This window comes from Patella vulgata, chromosome 3 (genome assembly GCF_932274485.2).
Source record: "Patella vulgata chromosome 3, xgPatVulg1.2, whole genome shotgun sequence".
NCBI lineage: Eukaryota > Metazoa > Mollusca > Gastropoda > Patellidae > Patella > Patella vulgata.
This window is the reverse complement of record NC_065881.2, coordinates 15,600,880-15,606,879: the sequence shown is the minus strand read 5'-3', so window position 1 is coordinate 15,606,879 and position 6,000 is coordinate 15,600,880.

Below are 6,000 nucleotides of genomic sequence, written 5' to 3'. Positions count from 1 at the left end.
GAAAGTTCATCGGGATTTTCCGACGTGGTTTCCCCTGGCGTTTACGTAAAAGCTCCCTCGGCAGTTATAAGAGTAGGCCATTGTGCCACAGTCCTGTCAAATTTGTCCTCATAGCACACTGTATGGGGTATGCCCGTCTTCATTAGCCCATTAGAACAGTAGGACGTTAAAGTAGCTAAGTCTCTAACTCAATATCATCCAAAATCTTCAACATTGAAAACACAAATTATTTGTCAATTTAAATCTACATTGATGCTGTGATCTTACCGGAAAAAGATGGGCTTCTGATATCCAATATTTAAGACAAAATAAATATTTTACCATTGGTACACGAATCGTGTACCATAATGCGTTTCAGCCCCAGTTCTAGCAAGAGACTCGAGGAACGAGGCTAGACATATTGCACCAAACCAAACGGCGTATGTAGACTGGAATAACCAGACGCTAGGAATTTGCATTAGATTGAGACTGCTGGCTTATTTCACGGAACATAACTGATTTGAAATTAGAGTAAAAACGGAAATGATTGGATGTAAATCAGTTTATATACATTCATATTACAGTATTATATGAGTTGCGACCCACTTGTGTCAATTTCTAGGTCCCAAATGTTAGCGATTTAGCTCCTTTAAACACCATTTCATTTCATTCCATTTCTCATAAAACAAGACCATGATATGGTCAATGGTCATATTTCGTAACAAATCGGCGTAACTCAAGATGTTATCATTATGAGGTTAAAATAACTTCCGTCTTCTCGGTGCGTGTTTTATTAATGTTGTTCGTCCAGGTTTACAATGTTCATCGTGTTTCTCCAGTTGCCACATGTCTGGTATTCTACATCGAAATTGGTGCACATGTCATTCGTCTGGTTATAAATAGAAAAACCTCGTGGGCTGAGTTTTCTTTTAAAAAAAGCCCCACTGGACCAGTCTGTCTGATGAATAGATAAATTTAAAATATAACATTTAGAAGTCTTCCTGATTTAGACCTGACATTTAGACTTACTACCCGACATATCATCATTCAATATGGAAGCTTATTATTTTGTAAACAACTAGATGCCACCACCACCAGTCCACCACTGCAGTTGTTGTCCAAGAAGTTATTTTAAAATCTAACATATTACACTTAATTAATTTCGTCAGGGCTTTCTTGTAATCAGACCAAAACTTATCTCACAAGTGTCATGGCTAAATGTGGTGCCGTAACTTTATTTTTAATGTGGTGCCATAACATTATACTAAATGTGGTGCCGGGTTCACGATTTTTGGAGGTTTAGCCAAGAAACAGCGATAAATGGTCCCAATCTCACCCCGTCGCGGCTTTGCTCCGTTATAAGGTTCAGTGCGAAGGCAAGAAAGTAAGAAATAATCTGCACGAATCCAGCTTCACCTTGTTCATTTCTTGCCTTCGCGTTTTGTAGACAGTCATCGAAAGTTTCGTATGCCACAACAGCAACAGTTGAATACATATACAGCCTGTATTGGTTGTGTCATTCGTAATTTCCATTTTTCCTTTGTGCTTCCCATGCTTCTTTTGTTATTGATATTATTACTCCAGTAACTGAACGCTTATACATCAAGGGAGCCACAGTGGCTAGTTGGTTAAGACGCTGGCTCGCTAGCCTGGAGGTCGAGTGTTCGATCTCTGCATTGGCCGAGAAAGTTCATCTGGATTTTCCGACGTGGTTTCCCCTTGTCAGTGATGCAGAACGGAGGGCCTGACAAGGACAGCTGTCTAGTCCTTCGGATGAGACGAAAAACCGAGGTCCCGTGTATACATTGGAATGCACGTAAAAGATCCCTTGGCAGTTGGAATTCGATATAAGAGTAGGCGATAGTGCCGCTGCCCGGGCAAAATTTCCCTCATAGCATACTGTATGGCGTATGCCCGTCTTCATTAGCCCAGTATAGGAGCAGAACAGTAGGACGTTAAACCCCATTTCATTTCATTTCATTTCATTTCTTATGCATCAAACTATCGTGGTTTGAATATAAGTATAATCTCCGATATATAATTGTTTCCATTAACTGTCATTCAGGTTCTCTCTTTGGTAAATTGTTGTCCTTTTTGCGTGAGCGTTACCCCTTAAAAATACCAACACTGACCTGTAAGTCAGGTAAGTCATTTAGGATTCGTCATAACATTCCCTTGAGACTGCATACGAAACTTACGCTGTCTGTCCACAATTAGCGCCTCTTGACAACAGACACGAAGTTGGTTGGCCGACATTTTAATTCCTAAATCGACAATTTTAGTCGAAAACACTAAATATGCTTCGAGAATGTTGATAATTATTTATTTGGCTTCCATTTAATAAATTAAATATCTTTATTTGGTCGTTGTGTGTATGGAAAGAGTAAAATGGGGTAGAACCGAACTGCAAAATTGTATACTAATTATGAATATGGCGGCCATTCAGGGCAGAGATATATTCTCAAAGTAGATAGTCTATGTGTGCTAAATGCAGAAACTGATGTGGTCAAACCTTTTCTTTAATGACTCCTGGACTATTGTAACTCAATTCTTACAGCAAAACTTCGGCGAGCCATCAATTTTATTCATTGATAATTACATACTCCAAATGCATTTCGCATAGGCTGTATAATTTTTCTTTAGCAAGTATAATACTTGGAAGAGAATAAGAATATCGTGATATTAATTTCATTTTCTTACTATGTATTTATGATAGGAATTTTGCCAAGTTTTGTTTTTAATGGATTTCGTTCCTGATTTCGAGCATTTTCCAGCAAGTCATTCTGAAACCTGTCATTAAATTATATTAAATGTGAAATGGTATACGGCAAGGATTAAATAAAGAATGTTAATACAAATAATAACGGCCATTTCCTATTCACATGTAATCAATTTGCACCAAGAAAGTCGCCATCAGTCAAAAAGACTTACGGATACGATGCGACTCAAATGTCCAACTGAGCCAAAATATCTTATCTGTGAAATCTCCAACTCAAAGGTTAGTTATTCTTTGAAAATAGATCATAGAACTTAAGAAAGAGTGTGGTTTAGCGTCCTACTTTTTTTGCACCGACCGGGCTAATGAAGATGGACATATGCCATATAGTGTGCTATGAGGGAAAAATTGCCCGGACAGCCGCATTACAGGGGGTCAGATCGTCGCATGGAACTAGAATACAATGTTTTAAGACGTTTAGACAACTGGATTGGTGACTACTTGGTAGCATTGTGTCTTGCAGTTATCTTAAACCTAGTAACCTTCAGCCTCAGAAATCCTTGTAAAACCACCGTGAAGCACTGAGGCATAGAGAACGTGGGGAGGAGCATAGAGAGCACCCGACTCAACTTAGTTTCCCAATGTCATAATTCAACATGGAAACAATATCATCTAACTTCCCTGGTTTGGGATTTGAACGGGTCGTTTATGCAATTTCATATTTTTACGTTATATTTTTAAAATGTATTAAAATAAAGCCTTAAAATAGATGGTATCTATAAACAGTCCTACCTTGTTAAAGAATAATCCTATTAATCCTATAATTCACTATTGCCAGTTGAGAAATTAGCAAAAATATCATTTTCCTCTTCAAATTCAAACGTTTGAGGATAGCTACTCCATGGTGGAGAATAGAAAACAAGGGAGGTAATTGGGAGGTAATTGTGTTATTATTTCCGGTGTAAATGAGTTTTAAGTGTGAGAATGACACCTATGATCGTATAATAGTGAGTTGACAAGCTATTGAGCAAAAGACATAGAAATAATTGTGTTTTGACTTTCTTAGAAAATATGAAATTGTAACTTTAAAGTGTGATGTCTACCTAAATATGCTACTTTACTTCTCTCAAATATTGCTCCAAAGCGTGGATTTTTACATCGGTATTGCCCCGCTGCTTTTTTAATTTATTTACAAAGCACTGGGGCAATTTGCTTCAGCAGTGGTGCGTTTGTGCCACTATTCACTTTATTAAAAAATACCCCGCACATCACTGGCTGCACATTAGTCTCTCTCTCTCGGTCAATCCTTATTCCTTTGGTTATTTAAAGGTACATTATGTTAGATTTAGATAAATAGCTAGCCATTCTTGCTATAATAGTTCGAAGATAGATAATGTAAAATGAATAATTTGAAAATTTTATTCAAATTACTCAATTGCGAGCGAAGATATTAGCCTTTGAAGGTTTGACAAGACGTGTGCAATAATTTCAACCACCGTACTGGTTGTTCGAAGCTAAGTCTCGCTCCTCCATTTTTAGCTTAAATCAAAATATGGCTGAACTGTTCTAATCTATTTAATATCGGAGAAATCCGATGCCATCGAGAGTTGATTATGACCTGGATAAGTTAATTTTAATTAAAATGTCTAATTAATAATTTAGAAAACATTTCAGACTCAAAGAAAAACCTGCAATAGGCAGATTTAGCTCTTGCATAATGTATGTTTAAATGTTTCCAGATCGATGGTTAATTTAGTGGTATTTCCTTGTTGTGTAATTTAGAATTTTGATAACAAATCATAGCCCCATTACTTACTATACGAAATGAAATGGGGTTTAACGTCCTACTGTTCTGCTGCGGACTGGGCTAATGAATATGGAAGTATAACGTTGCCAATATTATTTCATTGTTCACGGTGCAAACTGCAAATGTCAGTAGTTCAAAATACGTATTTTAGTTTTACAATTTGCAATTTCCATTGCTCAACAATACCAATGTCACGGTGTTAAAATACAGAATACACTTTTCAATAATACAAAATACAGTAGAATAGTTATTTTGCACATTACACTTCTGCATTCTGCATTTTGCATAATAGACAAATGCATAATAGAACCTTGCATAGTAGAACGTATACCTTATATGGGATCTACGACGAACGTCATTTGCATACGGAAAAAAGTCCGGACTATGACGGAAATTAATGATTTACGCGATAAAGCCATAAAGTCACCTGGATACGAAATGAAGTTAGCACACATATTCCTAGCGCCAATAAAAACCTAGATATAATTATCACGAAAATAATTGTTACCTTTATATTAAAAAACGACATATTAATGCAAAGTATATATGTAATAGACCCCTCCCCCCCATGAAAAAAAATATACTATTACCGTAAACATACTAAAATATCGCACACTAGGCTAACTGAGCACGCAGAAAAGGGGTAGGCCTACGTCCACGCTGCATCAAAACGCACCGAAACCAGCTTTGATTGCAAATTTTTTTATTGTTTCATGGAATCAGGGGATGAAAAAACTACTAGAATACAAATTTTCAGAAGCTTCCTAGGCTGGCTTTTAGAGAAATATCACCGTAAACATACTAAAACCATGGGGGGATCGGGTTAGGGTAGGCTCATCGCGCACGCAATAACTTATAAAATAGCTTTGGTGGCTCCAAGATCTTTATTTCACCAAATCAACAGATGGATAAGATATGAACAGGCCAATTTTCATTTACTTTCTATATTGGCGTATCGAGTTATAACCACCGCAAAGTTCCCAGCACCTGGATTCGAGGCGGGGTTTGCGGGTGCAATAAACAAGGGGTACGTCCACACTGCACCAAAAAGCACTCCCAACTGGCTTTGGTGGCAAAATGTTTTGTATTTCACAGTCAAGGGATGAATAACTACTGGAATACAAAAATCCAGAAGCCTCCTATGCTGGCTTTTAGAGATATATTACCGTAAACGTACTAAATATGTCAGGGAATCTGGATAGGGTAGGCTCGCTGCGCACACAATAACTTCTAAATTAGCTTTGGTGGCTCCAAGATCTTTATTTCACCAAATCGACAGATGCATAAGGTGTGAACATGCCAAATTTCATTAACTTTCTATGTTGGGGTATCGAGTTATACCACCGAAAAGTTCCCAGCACCGGATTCCAGGCGGAGTTCGTGGGTACAATAAACAAGGGGTACGCCCACGTTTCATCAAAAAGCACCCGAACCAGCTTTGGTGGCAACATGTTTTGTATTTCACAGAGTCAAGGGATGAATAAACTACGAGAATATA